The sequence below is a fragment of the Mirounga leonina genome, unplaced genomic scaffold, assembly GCF_011800145.1.
Source record: "Mirounga leonina isolate KUSES-001 unplaced genomic scaffold, KU_Mleo_1.0 Mir_151, whole genome shotgun sequence".
Classification (NCBI taxonomy): Eukaryota; Metazoa; Chordata; class Mammalia; order Carnivora; family Phocidae; genus Mirounga; species Mirounga leonina.
The window spans coordinates 34373535-34392161 of NW_023270377.1; the positions used below are offsets into that span (position 1 = coordinate 34373535).

General features: G+C 40.9%; 1 protein-coding gene and 1 pseudogene across 4 annotated transcripts in view; both read right to left on the bottom strand.

Annotated features, from left to right (window-relative positions):
* SPATS2L (spermatogenesis associated serine rich 2 like) overlaps positions 1-522 on the bottom strand; it is a 165354-nt gene extending 164832 nt beyond the window's left edge. For 2 of the 4 annotated variants that reach the window (XM_035007443.1, XM_035007440.1), the window contains exon 1: positions 67-348. The gene's annotated coding sequence lies outside the window, so the exon portion shown is untranslated. Of the gene's footprint in view, positions 1-66; positions 349-393 lie in introns of those variants that run through there. The other 2 variants (XM_035007439.1, XM_035007444.1) reach the window with 2 other exon arrangements.
* Positions 523-12289: 11767 nt separating this feature from the next.
* LOC118012725 lies at positions 12290-12390 on the bottom strand (annotated as a pseudogene).
* Between the last annotated feature and the right edge of the window lie 6237 nt (positions 12391-18627).

An 18627-nucleotide genomic window follows, 5' to 3' on the forward strand; every position in this document is an offset into this window, starting at 1 on the left:
GGCCCGCCGCGCGGGGAGGGAGGACTGGGGGTCCCGGGCGGCGGCGGCCGGGAGTCCCGGGCTTACCTCTGTGCGGAGCGCCGGCCGCTCTGTCCCGGGCCGGGGGACGGCGATCGGGGGCGCGGTCGCCGGGGGAGGCGCGGCGGCGGTGGCGGCCCCTGCGGCGCGGAGGGCGGGCCGAGCGGGAGCCGCTGCCTGGGCCGCGCGCCGTCCGGAGCTCGCCCCGTGCTGCCGGCGCTCGCGGCGGAGGGCGCAGCCAGCTCGGCCCCCGGACTGGATTCCTTCACTGACACAACTCCGGATCGGCCCGCTCCACGCAGGGACACTCCCGCCCCTCGCAGGCTGCCCCCGCCCGCCGGCCGGCTGGCCAGCCCGCCCCTCAGTGTCACTCACCCGGGCGCACACACCCCGAGCCGGCGCCCCTCGCTCCCGCTCGCACACACAGAGCTGCTCACGCCTCTCTCGGGTTTTGTATCCGCTCACACGCACGTTCTGACACAGATGCCTTCCCTCCACACGCCCTCCCTAGCTCCTTTTCCCACCCCACTTTCTAGAAGAATCCCCGTACGGCTTCCGCACTTTGCTGGCTTGCCCCACACCTACCTCCTCGCCTTTCCCCAAACCTCCACCTCACTTAAACTGCCCCTGCGATTCAAAGATTTTGTCACAACCCGCACGTGTGGCAGGAGAGTCGTCCTCCCACACGGGGGAAGATGAACTTTGCCCCTCCTCCCCCCACCCACCACCCCAGCACTGTCTACGAATGCGGGATGCTTCTCCTTTCAGAAGGTAGTAATGCTTTCTGGGGCCGAGCCAGGTTCGAAAATGTAAACAAAGATAGCCGATTTCGAAATGACCTGAAGAACTAGGCGCTTAAAAAGTACTGGGGCTCTGATCTGTGCTTAGAAACCCGGCTCACCCTGAGCGTTCCCGCCCCTCCCTTCGCTGCCTGTTCACAATGGGCTCCTGGAGGATGGGTTCCTCTAACGTGTGTAATAACCAAGTTCCAGATAGACACCTGGGCATCAGCCCACGGATTTCCACCTGGGAGTACAGTAGTCCGGAGAGTAAAGGCAGTTTCTCAATCATTATTCATGATGGAAGCACTTTAGATAACACACCTCTTCCAGAGGCAGTAGAACGAACCGCAGGCAGCAGCGCTCCAATTCAGTTTATTTTTTGAAAACGGTGACTTCTTAGCCTCCCTTTTTCTGAATACTAGTCACTGTTTCTCAGCGGCTCCTTGGATGTCAAAGCCCCTTACAAATAGAGGACCAGGGTTAATTAGGTCTCTCACGCTCCAAACTCTAAGGGGTCCCTGAGTGTACAGCAGGATGGTATATCATTCCATGTTTAGGAATTCATAATTTGAAATAAAGTCCGACATCTTTCTGGTAAATCTCAAATCTGCTAACATTATGTGCCTCTGTTGACAAAGCACAGCCATAATAAATAGAGGAGCTAAAAGTAAAGGAACTCAGTTTCTCATGTGACTTGTGGTGGCCGTTCCTGTTACACTGGATTTATGTACTGATCACGTAATTTAAACATCTGTAAGTGTTTTATAAGTGTTAACTCATTTAATCTTTAAACAATCCTATCAGGTAGGTACTACTTTTGTCTTTTTTTTTTTTTGCAGATAAAGAAACTGAGGCATGGAGAAGTTAAATAACTTGCCTCAGCTATTTAGCTGGCAAAGGTGGAGTGAGGATTTGAACTTGTACAGTCTGGCCCCACCAATGCTGCACATAGGAGAACTTGCTTCTAGAAGCCATATTACATAGAAATATGAAGAATAAACATCACATTGTTTATTAAATTTAGGTGTAAAATAACTTGTAGCAATTAGACTTAAATTTGATGTACATTTTAGGTTCTGTGGCAAAATAAATCATTTAATTGGGAGGGTTATCTCCATAATTACAATCCAAAATGAATAATAAATTATTGTTTTCCTGGGAAGGCTTTGGAAATAACATTGAACTCAGTCTTCATTCCTTTCCTCTACCACTTCATATTCTTCCCAAATCTAACTTGCTTAGTAACACTGGAGAGAAAAATGCTCTCAAGAACTGAATATGACCAGCGGGAAGAGTTTTCAGAAGCCCATATGTGGCCTTTTGCATTTGAGGGCTATTTCCCAGCAAGTAGGTAATAGCTATAAGAATAACTGGCATGTGTATTGAGAGCAAAATGTTAAAGCATTGAATGGATGAAAAAAACAAATGGAGAATAGGAGTGAGGTTGTGGCCACTGTACCACAAACTAGACTAAAATTAATCTTCTCCTGGGAATGGCCTAGCCCATGGAAAGACAATTATAAAGACACTAAAGAAAATAATTATTTACTCTGGAAAAAATGAAAACTTCTTCTGTTTCTGGGAGAGAGGGTTTTAAATGCTTATTGAAAAGTATGTAAAATCTTTTTGCGCATCAAATAACTCCCAAAGCAGTATTTTGATGAGTTAAGCATAAATGATTTTAAAAACATATGAATTACATTTCTATAACTGCATGGAGATATAAAAGGTGAAAGAAATAGAATATGGAAAAAATATGTATCAGTGTTTGCACCAGATATTGAAAATTTATTTGAAAAATTATATTATTTGAAATTTTGGTCTGGAGGTTATCTCTCTAATACTAGCATGAAGCTATGGTTCAAAATGATTCTCTATAATTATAATCCACAAATCTCTTTTTACTGTTTTCTAAATTAAATAGAACAGTGAAGGTCTTTTCTTAAGAAAACAGGCCAAGAATCATAAGAATAAATGTTCTTTGAGGAATGAACAAAGTATGTTAGTTTATATATTCTAATATTTCTACGAAGGTATTTTTAATATGCTTTCCTCCATATTGTCACCCAAACCCTTCATCCAATGTATTTAATTATAAGTGTGGGGCAACACTGCCTATTCTTCAATGAGGCTGACTCTTTCCCTGCAGTATTGATTTCAGCAAAATGCCATATTCCACCCCCTCGATTGTGCTGGGCTCCTGATTCTCTGGGCATTCAAAGCAGGGTTCACACTCGTGCAAGCGGCTCAGATCCCAGACGGCTGTTAGAGACCATGATTAGTTGTTGCCTCTATTACAATTTTGGCATCCGAATAAGTAGTGGGGACAGAGAATAATTTTGGTTGCTAGGCTTTAATCTAAGACCACTAGACTACTAGGCTCCAAACCAGTATACAGACCTGCTGGAGAGTCATCATTTAGAGATCCTCGACTTTGACTAGGGGAGTGACTGGGTAGTATCTGGGTGACTTCCCCTCAGGGAGGAGAGGAATGTGTTCTTTGTTTGTGAGTATGGCATGTATTAGGGCTGCCCACAAATATTCTAGCCCTGCTTCTTTTGAAGGACATGGTAGGGTTGCACTTCTCTATCCTGCTGAAGTACAGTGTAGCCTTGCAACTTGCTCAGAAATGATGAGTATCAGTATCAGAAGTTAAGAGCTTCATGCATCACCACACTCTCTTTCCCCACCAGTACTACAACCAGCAAGGCTCCTGGTGGTGGCTTCTCCACTGGATTGGAGTGTGCAACAAGCAATGCCACCCCTGCTCATCCTCACCGGATATGTAGTACCAGCAAGAAAATCAACCTTGCTGTTCTAAGCTACTGAGATTTAGGAGTTGCAATGTTTCTGCAGTATAAACTAGCCTATTCTGATTAAACATAGGGAGGAAGAAAGAAACAAATCACTGCAGGGTACACTTTGGCAGAGATTGGCTAATAATTCCACAAATCTGTTTCTCTCTCATCCTGGGGGCGCAACTAATTCACATTTCCCGGCCTTCTGTGTAGTTAGGTGAAGCCACGTGACTGAATTCTGACCAGTGGAAATGTAAGGGTAAGTTTTATACCCCACTGCCCGGCCCCACCCATGGAGAACCTACTACATGAGCTCTCTTTCTAATCTGCCACGTGGAAACTCAGGAGTCTGGGTCTCTAGAGCAAGAGTCAGCAAACATTTTCTATAAAGGGCCATACAGTAAACATTTTAGGCTTTGTGGGCCATAAAGTCTCTATCGTAACTGCTCAGCTCTGCTGATTTATAGGAAAGCCGTCACAGACTCTGTGTATACAAATGGACATGGTTGTGTTCTAATAAAACTCCATTTACAAAAACAGGCAGTGGGTTGGTGTGCCCTGGGTTGTCATTTGCTGACTACTTACCTAGAGGAGCGTGAAGATGAAAGGAGCTGGAGTCTCTGAGTCACTCTAAGGTAGCTACTTGCTGACCACGCACAGGGAACTGTTATCTGAGTAAAAAGACCTGTTGAGCTAAGCGTAACTAATACACTTATCTTATTCCATATTCCAGAAAAAATTCCAGATGGATTAATAACCTAAACAAAGAAAAATATAAATGACTAAAAGGAAATAAGGCCAACTCACAATATTGGTTATCTTTATTAGTTAGAAAAATCATGATAAAAACTCTAGAAACTAACAGAAAAGATTAAACAGATTTGAGTACCAAAAAAACAACATTTCTGTGCAGTGGAAGGGTACCATAAACAATGTTACCTAATGGGAGAAAATATATGCAACATAAATAAACAACAGGAAGAGGTTAATATGCACAACAACAAATAGCTTCTCGAAATCAATAGGAAAAAGAAGCAGCAAAATAAGAAAAATAAGCAAAATAAGAAAATGGACACAGGATATGGAGAAGTTATTCTCAGAAGGAATATGTGCTAATAAGTACATGAAAACATACTCAACCTCATGAATAGTCAGAGTGTAAACAAAAACAAGATAGCATTTTCTACTTATCAGTTTGGCAAAAAAATGTTTTAATATCAAGTGTTCATGAGTGTGTATAAGAAGTAACAACTTGCATACTCAACTGACTGGAGTATGAATTGATAAAAATTCTGGAAAGCAATTTGCAGCATTTATAAATATTAAAAATGCATATATACTTTGACCATGCATTTCCATTACACGTAATTTGTCCTACAGAAACACTAAGCGTGCAAAAATACATTTATGTTGTATGTCTATCATACTACCATTTATAACAGCCAAAAACACTGCACCACACCTCAACATTCCTGAGTAGAGGAATGGTTAAATAAATGTAATACATATACACTGAGGAATAATAACTGTTAAAAATGAGGAAGGTATACATCTGCTGAGATATTTTTGAGCGATAAGAGGAAGTCAGAACAATATATACAGCATGCACTCTAAAAAGGGGAGAAGGAGGCAGAAATCTATGTATCTTGAAGGATATGCACACAGTTGACGCTGATAACCCTTGGAATGAGGGGCTTCCATTTTTAACTTCATACACTTCTTTTTTTCCCTATGTGTATCATTTTCATAATTACATATTTTTTAAAAGTAAAAGGACAGACACCAAGAAAGACTGGAGGAAAAGCCCATTGTGGACATGGGCCAAGGCCGAGGGGTTGAGGGATAGATGGGCAGAGGAAACAAGGCTTGTTGAAGGCTTGCTGAGGCAAAGGCACAGGAATGAGTCACTCCCTCTGAGTTCCAGTGGCAGCAGATGGAGCTGCTATGACCTGGAACCAGGGTTCTGCTTGGAAATTTTCCGGGAAAAAGGAAGACTTGGAGTGAGAAAAGAAAGGGTAACCCTGCTGGCCTGAGGGCAAAACATGCTGGAAACAAAACAGAACAAAAAACCCAAATAATGTCCTTTGGCTGAACTTGCTTAATCTATCCAGGAGCTAAATATTAGGTTACCTTTTCATTGCTTCAGACTTTTTTAGGTTAAAAACCTCTCCTCGGGGGGCATCTGGGTGGCTCAGATGGTTAAGTGTCTGCCTTCGGCTCAGGTCATGATCCTAGGGTCCTGGGATCGAGTCCCGCATCGGGCTCCCTGCTAGGCGGGGAGCCTGCTTCTCTCCCTCTGCCTCTCTCTCTGACTTTCATGAATAAATAAATAAAAAAAAAATTAAAAAAAATAAAATAAAATAAAAACCTCTCCTCGGAAGCTGTTGCCTGAAATGAATATATACCTAATGGAAGGTGGGTTTTTTGGATTTTGGTTTTTTGTTTTGAAGGTTACACGTCACTGTGTATTCTAGGAAGATCATTCCGGGTTCATTCGACCTTAGTTGTTCCAAGAGGAAGACAAATGTTCCAAGAGGAAGACCAGTGTGTGTGTTACAGGTGAATAGGCTGTCATTCACTCTGGATGCATGCATTTGTTGGTTCTCTAATGTGTATTAACAACTTCCATTTACCAAGAGTACTTCTGTCACAAATCTGATTACATGTGAGATAGTGCATCTGTTTGTATGTTTATTAACCATTTATCTTAAGTAGTGCCACATTGATCTGTTACTTACTGGAAAGTTTTACCTATTGGGTATTGCTTGTACTCTAAAATTCCCCATATTATTGTATATTACTTATCTTATAAACAAAAGCGTACGGGTGGTATCCACACTAGAGGGATAAAGGAATCTTGTAGGCTCAAAGTTGCTCTTTAAAGAAAACTCAAGATTCCTATGAGTCACAGCATACAAATGAGCCAAAGGCAGATTGAGGCAGCTTTCTGGTTGGTTGTGTTCTGAGTGCCTTGCCCAGAGTGGAGCCTGAGATGTGGGGTATGCTCGTGACAGCACAGGGCTCTTTAGTCTGCTGGGGCCATAACCAAGTACCACAGACTGGATGGGGGGCTTAGATAACAGAATTTATTGTCTCACAGTTCTGGAAGCGAGAAGTCCAAGATCAGGGTGTCTGTAGGGTTGATGACTTCTGAGGGCCATGAGGGAAATATGTGTTCCTTGGCTTGTAGATGGCTGACTTCTCCATATGTCTCTTCACATTGTCTTCCTGTCATGTGTGTCTGTCTTTGTCTCCAAATTCTTCTCTTTTGGATTAGAGTCCACCCTAATGACCTCACTTTAATGACCCTATCTCCAAGTAAGGTCACATCCTGAGGTACGGGGGCAGGGATAGGACTCCAAAATATGTTTTTATGGGCGGAGATACAATTCAACCATAATGGATGGTGTAATAATGAAGTAAATTGTAAGCATGGGTGTAGAGCCTGGGTCTCTGATTGATCACCCACGATTTTTATCAGACCCCACTGTCTCCACATTTGAGGGTGCCTTCCCTGCCGCTTTCCCCAAGGTTCCTGTTGATTTCTGTGCTTTGCTCTATTGTTGTAATTAGGTAATTGCACATTTATCTCCCTGAGGAGACTTACACACTCCCTGTGAGCAGGGACTGTCGTATTTAGTTCCTGGTGTCTAGCACAGTGCCTGACCCAGACAAGGAGAATGAATGAATGATTGACAATGACATAATATTCATCTCTTAAAGAACACCAGTCCATACAGCTGTTTAAATGTCTCTCCCCCACAAAAAAAAAAAAACCCACAAAACAACAACCTGTCTTCCTGATTGCACAACTAAATGTAAGAACCTAGACTCACCCCCATGAAACAAAATGACATGCAAACTTGAAAATTTTTAAAATTCTTATTAAGTATGTCATGACACCTTGTGGACAGCAATCTCTAGGTTAGAAGGTGGGATGAAAGAAGTCTAAAACAGGGGAAAAGGATCCTTATATCCAGCTCCTTCATAAACAAAGCAAGTTCAGCCAAAGGATACTGGACCCTACGTATATTAATAATGAACTTTAGATTTAAGGTCTAATTTTAAAATTACTGTTAAAGAAAGTGGAAATACTTCTGTGGAAATTATTCTATGGTTAATAAATAGAGTTCATAAAGAAGGCCTATGGAAGCTGTGGGTTTTTAAAATGTGGAGAAAACCAGTCAGAAGGGAAATTTAATGCCTTCGAGTGGAAACACAGGGATGTTGATGAGTTTTTCTGTCTCTGCTGAAGACAGAACAAGGCTAGTTTATGCCACAGCATGCAAGGGTTGGCTGACTATGAAGGAAGAAATTCCCAATAGAATACTAAATATCAGCATGGCTTGGATTGGTTTTACACCTTTCTATCATTTAAATGGGAACCCCAAAACTACATTGAGCCAACCTCCTTTCACTTACTAGGCAGGAGAACTTGGAAAAGTTACATCATTTCACTGAAGGTCTGTTTTCTTACTCACAAAATGGGTTTAATTTTTTCCTCATACTGTTACAAGAGATTGAATCTAAAGCATGTAGCATAGTTCCTGACACATCATAAGCACTCCAAAAATAGCATTAATAATAAAAATGAAAGCAAATATTTATTAGTTATTTGCTACGTCTCAGACACCATTCTAAGCACTTTATGGGGTATTTCATTTTGGTTTTACAGTAATTATGTAAGGTAGGTGCTTTTATTCCTGTTTCACAGGTGAGAAAACTGAGGCACAGAGAGATTAAGAAACTTGCCCCAAATCGTAGAGCTAGTAAGTGACAAAGCTCTAACACAAACCCAGGCGGTCTGTCTCCAGAGCTTGTGCTTCTAGGCACCACATTAGCAACCTCCACATGTTTATAAACATTAGCTCTCTTAAAGTAAAAAATTGGCATACTCTTAAAAAATTCATAGTCGAGTGGTCCCTACCTTCCATCATCCTTCTATTATTTTTCCTTCCATGTTTTGAATGGTTTTATTTACTAAAATATGGTAATGATAAGCAATAATTCATTTTTTATTGTTATTAATCAAAGGTATATGTCACAGAGTTCCTGATCATGATGAGGTAACAGCATTATCCGAACTGATAGAATTCTTGTCAAAGGCAAAGCAACTCGATAATTTTGGTTGGCTCATGAAGCTTTTTCATTGCACAGTTTGTACAAGGCTTTCTGAAATACCTATAATAATTAATTAGCTCTCTTCCTCCAAATATTAAATTCACAGAAGTTAATATTCTGTGGTGAGACATCTCTGAGGCTGATACATGAATCCCTCTACTGAAACGCCATCTTAAGTGTGTAGGTTGCCCCCCACAAATGATTCCTGCAGATGGCTGTATGTGTTCTGCAGATAGACAGATGTGCTCCATTAGCAGTTCTCAAATAGTGTGGTCGGGAGTTTCGGATAAGTCTATTTAGGGTCCAGAATGTAATTCCAAAATATATATTTGATTATCGAATGTCAAAAGTATTTGTTTTAAGGTAGGAGTCAAAATGTTGAATCTCTGGTTGTAGGGACATATTAAAAAGTTATCTGCCCCTGGAAGCTAAGGTAGACTGAAGAGGTGAAGATGTGGAGTTAGAACTGTCCACTGTGTGTGTGTGTGTGTGTGTTCATGCATAAGGGGCAATTATGGGGAGAAACAAGCAATAGTGCACTAGTAAATCACCTTTTAGGGAAGAGAAGGGCCCTAGTGGGTAGCATTTGCCAATCTCCATGTTGTAAATACTCCTACCACAGCCAGTTTCAAGCTGTCAACAGTTCAACAATGTCATATATTTATATTTACTTTATTTTTAATATATTTCAAATTTAACAATTGGCTCTCTCAAGCCAGTATGAACTTGTTCCAACAAACTTGTTTATCACCATTCTCAGGGTAGAGCCTGGAGATGCTTTTATTGAGAATGGGTGTCTGACAGCTCAGGTGAAGGGGAAAGTCAAGAAAATGTAACATCTAAGATGAAGTCTAAGACTGAAGAAATTACAGCCAGAAATGATTCTGAGTCAAGGAGGCCATAATGAGGAGAAATTTTGGAAAATCGCAATCTAATTACCAAACTGAGAATGAAGGCCTTGGATGCAGGGGCATATCCCAGACATGAGGACTGATTAGACAAGGAGGAGAAGAGGGAGATCTGTAGTTCACGGAGGGAAAGGATCTGCTTGCCTCAGACCAGATGTGTGTTCCTGTTCAACAAGATGATTGTCATCACCCTTTCCACATTTGCTCTTGTGCAATATGTTCATCTTCCTCTCCCTGAGGGAACTTCAAGCATCTTTGGCAATACTGGAAAATACTGCTCACCAGGAATTCATAGACAAGAAGTCCAAGCCTGGTGTCAACAGCATGGAAGGCCAAATAGGACTAATCAAGTAATTTAAACAATTATATATATAGCCATAGAAACTCTAGAAACAGACAAAATTTGGAGACCCAGGTGGGTAATCATCAGGCAGTCAGATTTATAGAAGTCCATCAGCAGATATTAGGATCAGGGAGATAGGATAGGACACTGGACCAGGGAAAGAGGGGGATATAATATGAATGGCAAAGTTCCTAAGCTGAGCAATTATGTCAGAGACTTCGGATTGTGTATCTAAAATCCATTCTTTCTCTCTTACTTAGAACCTTTGTTTTACTTGGTTTGCATAGCAAGGTTTAGCCATGTAACTAATTTCTAGCCAATGAAATATAAGCAGCAGTTGCTAGGTAGAACTTTCTGGAAAATTCTGTAAAAATAGGACAGAGAGCTGCCATGTGCCTTCCATACCCCCCACCCCCCGCCCCCGCGCTTACCCCTTTCTCCTGTTATTTCCTTGAAAGACAATGGTGATGGCTGGCACTTCAACAGACAATTTGGCCCCGAGGAAACCTTATAAATAGAAACAGTGCTAAGGATGGTGTTCTAGAAAGAAAGACAGAATCTTGGTTCCTGACCACTGAAAACCATCATAGCATTCCTGGCCGCCTACCTCTGGATGTTTTTTACATGAGAGAAAAATAAACTTTTATCTTGTTTAAGCCACTGTTATTCACTACTTTGGCACCAACTGAAATTCTTGTCTGATACACCAGCCGACAAGCTAAGTGCTAAGGAATAGGAAGGAAGCAGAGATGGGGATTTTGTTTTAAGAATTCTAGTACCAGTTGGAGAAGAAGGAAGAAGCATAGTTACTAGGACTAGGACACAAGATAAGAGCCCAAGTAGCAGGTGATGGACATTGGGGAGGGTATGTGCTATGGTGAGCGCTGTGAATTGTGTAAGACTGATGAATCACAAACCTGTATCCCTGAAACAAATAATACATTATATGTTAATAATAATAAGTAAAAAAGAGCCAAAGTAGCAACACTACTCAAAGCCTACTTCTCTGAAAAAGCTACTTCAGTCCAAATTCTAAAGTCTCCCACCCAACATTGCCTTTTGCCAATAAGCAGGATAGCAGATGGTCTAGAGATAGCAGTCAAGAGCTTGGTGGCTGTGAACAGAGTAGGACCATCTTGGTGTAGAGGTCCAGGTAGGTCATTATTCTAAAGAGTGAACTACTTTGGTAGTGAAGATTTCAGAGACATAGAAGATTTCAAGGCCTATGAAGATTTCATGAGACTGTAGTTCTCATCTGGATGATCAGCCTACATTTGGCTTCCCACAGTCTGCTGATGAAACTCTCTAGGCTACAATCAGATACTACAATTTGATCTGACACCACAGTCCCCACCCACTGGCAGCTCAGGACCAGATTTTAAGATGCCTGAGGATGGTGAGGAGAGGGGCAAGTGGAGATGCAGCTTGAAAGAGAGAAATGGAACTAGAAAGAAATAAGGCATTCGAATGAAGGGCTTAAGTGAAGGAAAAAAAGAATAATGAAGTGGTGCCTGTCATGAATTCTGATCAAAATTAGGAGAATATGATTGTGTTTACCAGGGGAAATGAAAGAGCAGAGCAGTAAAAACTAGACTCAGACGTCATCTTTTCAGTGCTCTAGAGTATGGTGGTGTCTTATCTGAGAAAGGATGATCCCAAAGTCCAAAACTGCTTCTTTTCTGCCTCCTTTACAATAACCAAAGCACAATACAAGAATATTAGTGCGCTGGTGTCTGGCTTCCTCTCTATGATAACACCCACAATGCTGTCACCAAGAGACCTCCTACTTGCCAAATTCAGCTGACATGCTGAATTATCCATGGCCTCCTTGAGACCTCAGACACCGCGTTGTGTTTGAGAAGGCTCGGCTCCTCTGTGCCATCACTCTGAGTTCTCATCCCAGCTCCATCACCCCTTTCCATCTCACACTGGCACATCTGATGGTTGGTGCCCCCAGTGTTCTGTCCTGAGTCTTTACACTCCTCCATTTATAATCTATTTCTAGACTCCTCTCCCACGTAAGGTATTTCATTTTCTCTGTGTATCCCAACTCCAGTATCCATGCCTTCAGCTCATACCTTGTCCTTGGCCCTAGACTTCTAGATCCTAAATCTATACCATATTTCCCACAAACAGCTCCGACCCCACAAGTTCAAAATGAGAACTTGCTAACAACTTTGAAAGCCTTTGGAATATAGGGGTTACATCTCATATTTTTTCTTGTAGTTCAGTGCATGGAAGTATTCAGCAAGTATTGTCAAATGAAAACATGGCTGGATATTTTCAACAAACATTTAAATATCACTTATGTACGTATTTATTAATATGGAAAACTTCATGAGTTTGTGTGTCATCATTGTGCAGGGGGGTCATGCTGGTCTTCTCTGTATCATTCCAATTTTAGTGTATGTGCTAAATATTTTTTTTTTTAGCATTTTACTGAAATATAATTGACATACAAAGAATTAAACACATATGAATTGTACAAGTTGATGTTTTGACATGTGTTCACCTATTGAATGTTCACTACAATCAAGACGGGGAATATAGTCATATCCCCAAAAATTCCCTCTTGTGCCGCTTTGTGATTCATCCCTCGTGTCTCCCTACCCTCCAACCCCCCACTGCCAGTCAACCACTGATCCAATTTCTATCAGTATAGCCTAGTTCTCATTTTCTATAATTTTATATAAATGAACTCAAGTATGATGTACTCTCTTTTGGGGCCTGGCTTCTTTTATTCATCATAATTATTTTAATTACTCATATTGCTTCATGTATCAATAGTCCATTTGTTTTTATCGCTGAATAGTATTTTATTGTATTGGTATACCACAATTTGTTTATTCATTCACCTATTAATGGACCTTTGTGTTGTTTCCAGTTTTTAGTGATTACAAATAAAGCTGCTATGAACATTTGTGAAAAAGTCTTTCTGTGGACATATGCTTTCCTTTCTCTTGAATAAATAAGAACAGAATGACTAGATTATATGTAGGTATATATTTAACTTTATAAGAAACTGCCAAACTGTCCCCAAAGTTTTGTACCATTTTACATTCCCACCATGGGTCTGTTCTAATTCCTCCACATCCTCAACAACACTTGGCGTGGTCAATAGTTTTAATTTTAGCCATTCTAATGGCTGTGGTGTCTCACTGTGGTTTTAATTTGCATTTTCCTATTGACTAATACTGTTGAGCATCTTTTCATGTGCTTAACTACCATTCCTATATCTTCTTTAGTGAAGTGTCTCTTCATTTTCTCTGCCCATTTTTAAAATGTGTTATTTTGAGAGTTATTTGTACAGTTGACCCTTGAGTAACATGGAGGTTAGGGGCAATGACTCCCCCACATAGTCAAAAATCCAGATATAACTTTTGACTCCCCCAAAACTTAACTAATAGCCTACTATTTTTTAAAAAGATTTTATTTATTTATTTGACAGAGAGAGACACAGCGAGAGAGGGAACACAAGCAGGGGGAGTGGGAGAGGGAGAAGCAGGCTCCCCGCTGAGCTGGGAGCCCGATGCGGGGCTCGATCCCAGGACCCTGGGATCATGACCTGAGCCGAAGGCAGACGCTTAACGACTGAGCCACCCAGGCGCCCCACTAATGGCCTACTATTGACTGGAAGCCTTACTGATAACATAAACAGTTGATTTAACACATATTGTCTGTAAGTATTATATACGGTATTCTTACATTAACAAAAGCTAGACAAAAGAAAATATTACTAAGTAAATCCTGAGGAAGAGAAATACATTATAGTACTATACTGTATTTATAAAAAAAAAAATCCATATCTGGGGCACCTGGGTGCCTCGGTCATTAAGTGTCTGCCTTCGGCTCAGGTCATGATCCCAGGGTCCTGGAATCGAGCTCTGAGTCGGGCTACCTGCTCTGCAGGAAGCCTGCTTCTCCCTCTCCCACTCCCCCTGCTTGTGTTCCCTCTCTCACTGTCTCTCTCTCTCTGTCAAATAAGTAAATAAAATCTTAAAAAAAAAAAAACACGGAGGTCAGATAGTTTTACAAAAGCTGAACCTACCTCTAACTTCAGATGTAGAACATTGATATATTAGCTCTAATAATGCCCCTGGCCCTTGAGATTGGTTCATGGATGGGAATGTGACATGAGTTGATTCAATAAGAGTGAATCTCAAGATTTGTACAGAAATTATCAGAAGTTTCTTTTCTACTCCTCCAAGCACTCAATAATAAAATGGTAAGGGCTGAAATTACTGCCACCATGAAAGAATAGGCTCTGTCTGAAACCTAGAAATGAAGCCAAAACTGTAGATGGCAGAAGGAATAGACAATGAGAAAAGTCCTTGGTGATATAATTGAGTGGCTAGATCAAACTTCACTTGAATACTTCAAGGCTGCTCAATTGTGTGAGGTAGTAAGTGTCCTTTTCTTTTACACCTGTCACTTAACTGAAGGAAAGATACAATTGGGTATATTAAGTTTGCAAGGAACTGAGATCTGTTAAGGTTTCTTTGGGTTTATTGGGATATAGCACAAAGCCTTAGCAGGCCTCTTGAAAAATTGAAAACTGGTTCAAGAAACAGTTGAGATTTAACAAATCTGATTTTTTTTTCATCTCCCCATAAATTAGAATCTAACCCTATTCTAGTGCTCTATTATGCTGGTGATTTAGCTGCTTTCTGCTCCAAATACTACCAGTTACCTGACTCTTCTACTTTATCTCACATTCAAATTTTGGTTCAGTCAGTCAGTTCCAATTTCAAAATCTCTGTCCAATATCACTGGCAAATGTGCACATATCCGGCTGGTCCACTCCACCCTGGCAGAGAAGATGGAGAGTTAAAAACCATGGTGATGAGAGTAAGGAAATCTTCCACAGTAGGCTGTGAGTATGAAAGTTATGCTGAGCTTCCTCAGACAGGAGTCTGTCAGGCACCATGAATGTGCTGTCCAAGACTGTGCTTTCTGGGATCCCTAAACTTATGATGGGGAGTGTGAGAGCTGAAGGAGCTGGGAAGCTGAGAGTTGGCAGAGATCGGACCATGTGTCTATGGGGACGTCTGGAATGGTCCTGTTGGCAAGTCCTGTGTAATCATGTAACAAAAATGTTAAAATGTGATTTTGACAAAAATCATACGGGAATATAAATGCCAAGGTGATGGGGTTGGGCCCCCTATCATGTCTCCTACGACTGTATCAACCAGCTTCCCTGCACTTGGCTGCTGGTTGGATTCAGTCAAGAGGGAGCCTTAGTGAAAGATGGGAGAGAGGGGAGAGAGTAATGTTAGGCTGTTTATTCCCCTGGTCTTATCCTATGGGATTGCCCCAAGCTGGCTGTGTTCCTTAACTAAAGATCACTGATCTGCATTCTGGAGATCACAGCTCCTCTAAAGGTAACTTTTTGTACATGATTCTATCCTGGGTTCTGGTAACCTCTGCTTGCCCTCTGCTGTTACCAGCTCTGGTCTGGCACTATCTCTTTTGGTTTTCCTATATTCTGATCACATCCTTATAAATAGTACCTTTATACATAAATCTCAGTTTTCTCCTCATTTGTGGCTTGTCTACTCTTTTCCCTTAACAGCGACTTTTGGGATGCCTGGGTGGCTCAGTTGGTTAAACATCTGCCTTTGGCTCAGGTCATGATCCCAGTGTACTGGGATGGAGTCCCTCATCGAGCTCCTTTTTTTTTTTTTTTAAGATTTTATTTATTTGTTTGATAAAGAGAGAGAGAGCACAAGAAGGGGGAGGGGCAGAGGGAGAGAGAGAAGCAGACTCCCGCTAAGCAAGGTGCCTAATGCAGGGCTTGATCCCAGTACCTGGGATCATGACCTGAGCCGAAGACAGCTGCTTAATCGACTGAGCCACCCAGGAGCCCCAAATTTGGAAAAATTTTGACCATGATCTCTTTAAATATTCTTTTCTGCTTCATTCTCTCTCTTTATTGTTCTCCTGGGACTTTAATTATAAATTTGTTAGATGTTTTGATATGTTTTGATACTGTACTTTCATGTCCCTGAATTTCTGTCCTTTAATTTTCCTTTCCTTTTTCTTTTCTATCTTCCTCCTTCTTTCTCTCCCTCTTCCTTCCTATTTTTTTAAAAGATTTATTTATTTGAGAGAGAGAGTGACCTGAGCGAGGGCAGAGGGAAAGAATCTCAAGCAGACACCTTGCTGAGCACAGAGCCTGACCCAGGGCTCGATCCCATGACCCATGAGACCATGACCTCAGCCAAAACCAAGAGTCGGACACTCAAACGATGGAGCCACCCAGGTGCCCCCCTATTCTTTTTATAGTAATTCTATTGATCTATCTTCAAGTTCACTGACTCTTTCCTCTGTTATCTCTATTCTGCTCCACCCAGCAAATGCTTTCCTTCAAGTATTCTATTTGAAGTTTTAGAATTTCCATTTGATTTTTTTATAGTTTCTATTTTTCTGCTGAGATTTTCTATCTTGCATGCATTTTGAGCAAATTTTCTTCCACCTCACTGACCATTGTTTAATAGCTGCTTTAATACTCTTGCCTCCTAATTTTAATATCTGAATAATTTTGGGTTTGGTCTTCGTTGATTGTTGTTTCTTTTGAGTCTGGGTCACAATTTCCTTGTTTTGATTTGTTGGGTATTTGGGGCTTTATCCCAGACAATGTGGTTATTATTATGTGGAGACTGGATTGTATTAAATTCCTCTGAAGAGTGTTGACTTTTTTGTTTTATCTAATTTCAGTTTGGTTTATCAGGCAATTGACTTGGTTAGACCAAACTTCAAACTCTGTTTCTTGGGTGGGAGTTCAAATCTCAGTTCAGTCCTTTTATCATTATCTAGACTTGAGGGGTCCAGCAGAGATTTGTACAGAGCTATTTGGAACTTCATCTATCTAAATACTTTCTGGGATAATTCTCTCAGTTTCTTGCAGCTGTATTTCCTCACACTATGTCTTCTGGTTCCTCAAAGCAGAATAACTGGTTTCCTTTCAAAGAGTTCTAGATGCTCTGCATGGTGTCAACTGCAGCTTAGTTCTGAGCTAAAAGCCACAAAAATGGGAAATTCACCTTAATTCATCCCCTTCTTCCAAATATCTACTCCTTTCCAAAATCTGCCTTCTTGTTTTCACTCTCTAAGACTTCAGATTATTCTGTTATTATATTTTTCCTGGAGTATGTAGTTATCATCTGTGGCCTAATAGGAGTTTATTCAGCTATTTCTAGAAGCTGAACCACTTAATTCTATGAATGTTTAGAGTGAATTCTCTCATAGGACTGGCAGTTTCTGGATTCATGCTACAATAACTAGGTCACCATAAAATTCACCTCCATAATAATGCTTTGCATATTCTATCTTGATCTTCTCAGTTGTTTTCTCTCAAAAGCTGTTCAAGATTTCTGTTATCACTTAGTGGAGACATTTCATTCTCCAAGGGGTACTTCCCAGTTTGTATTTTTATGGACATTCTTTTTATGGCTTTAAGAGAATGCTATTCAATACTTCTTGCATCTGAATTCCTTCTCAAGGGATACCATTCCACTTTGCTCCCTGAAATCTTGAGTCTTTCTCTTTTCCATTTCTTTTGAGCGCATTCACTTTAGCAATGACTAAAACACCACCCTGTTTTTTCCTCCCATATTTATAAGCAGTTAGACTCAGGTACATCTTCCTTTCTATACTGTATAGATTAAGTCTGTGTAGATTTCTTCCCTTCATATCTTTCTGGCTTGATTACTAAGATCACATTTCTTCCAAGAAAATTTCTCTATTCTTCTAACTTAATCAACCAGTATTTTTTTTTTATTTTTCTTCTCCCCTGCTTCTCCTATTCTACAAGTAACTCAAAAGCATATTTTAACATTATCTTTAATTTTCACAAAAGAAATGCATGTGCATATATCAAATAATCATATAATATCACAAAGTTTTAACAAACACCAGCTGTTCTTTGCCTACCTGTTTCCCCAGGTCTATCCCAGATCTCCTCCCCAAGGGCAATTACTTTCAGTTATTTTACCTGTTTCTTCTGGCATTGTTCTCAGTGTTTCTAAATAACATGCTTGGACTGTTACAGACTGTTATTTATTGATTCTTTCACCCTGTATATATTATTACTGTAGCTTGGGCGCACCCAGAGTAGACTCTGAATCAAGGATTTGAATAAAACAGTTTACTTAGGAGGTAATCCTTAGAAGTGCAAGTAGGACCATGGGGAAATGAGACAGGGAAATGCAGAGAGCCTAATAAAGAGTGTAGTTTCAAGTATATTGCCGCCGAGGACAACTGCAGTGTCCTGTAATCCTACAGTGAACTCTGGGAGATAGTGTAGAACATGCCTTGGATTATTCCTGAGAGGCAAGGGGCAACCAACTCCTTTTGGTCATTGGTTGAGGGTGCTCTCAGAATCCACTCTCTGTCTGACACTTTCAGCTGCTCTGTGTACCAGTCAAGTAGATTCTATTGGCCTGAGAAGTCCATCAGGCTAAGAGTTGCAAGTGTGTCAGTTAAAAGCCATTGAGTAGCATGCATGGCAATAGGCAATGCCAGGATGTCAAGATGATGTGGGTGGGGCTCCCATGGTATATTGGTATTAGTCAAGATTCTCCAGAGAAACATAATCAATAGGACTGACATTGGGAGCATCACCTGAGAACTTGTTAAAATGTAGATTCTCAGGTCCC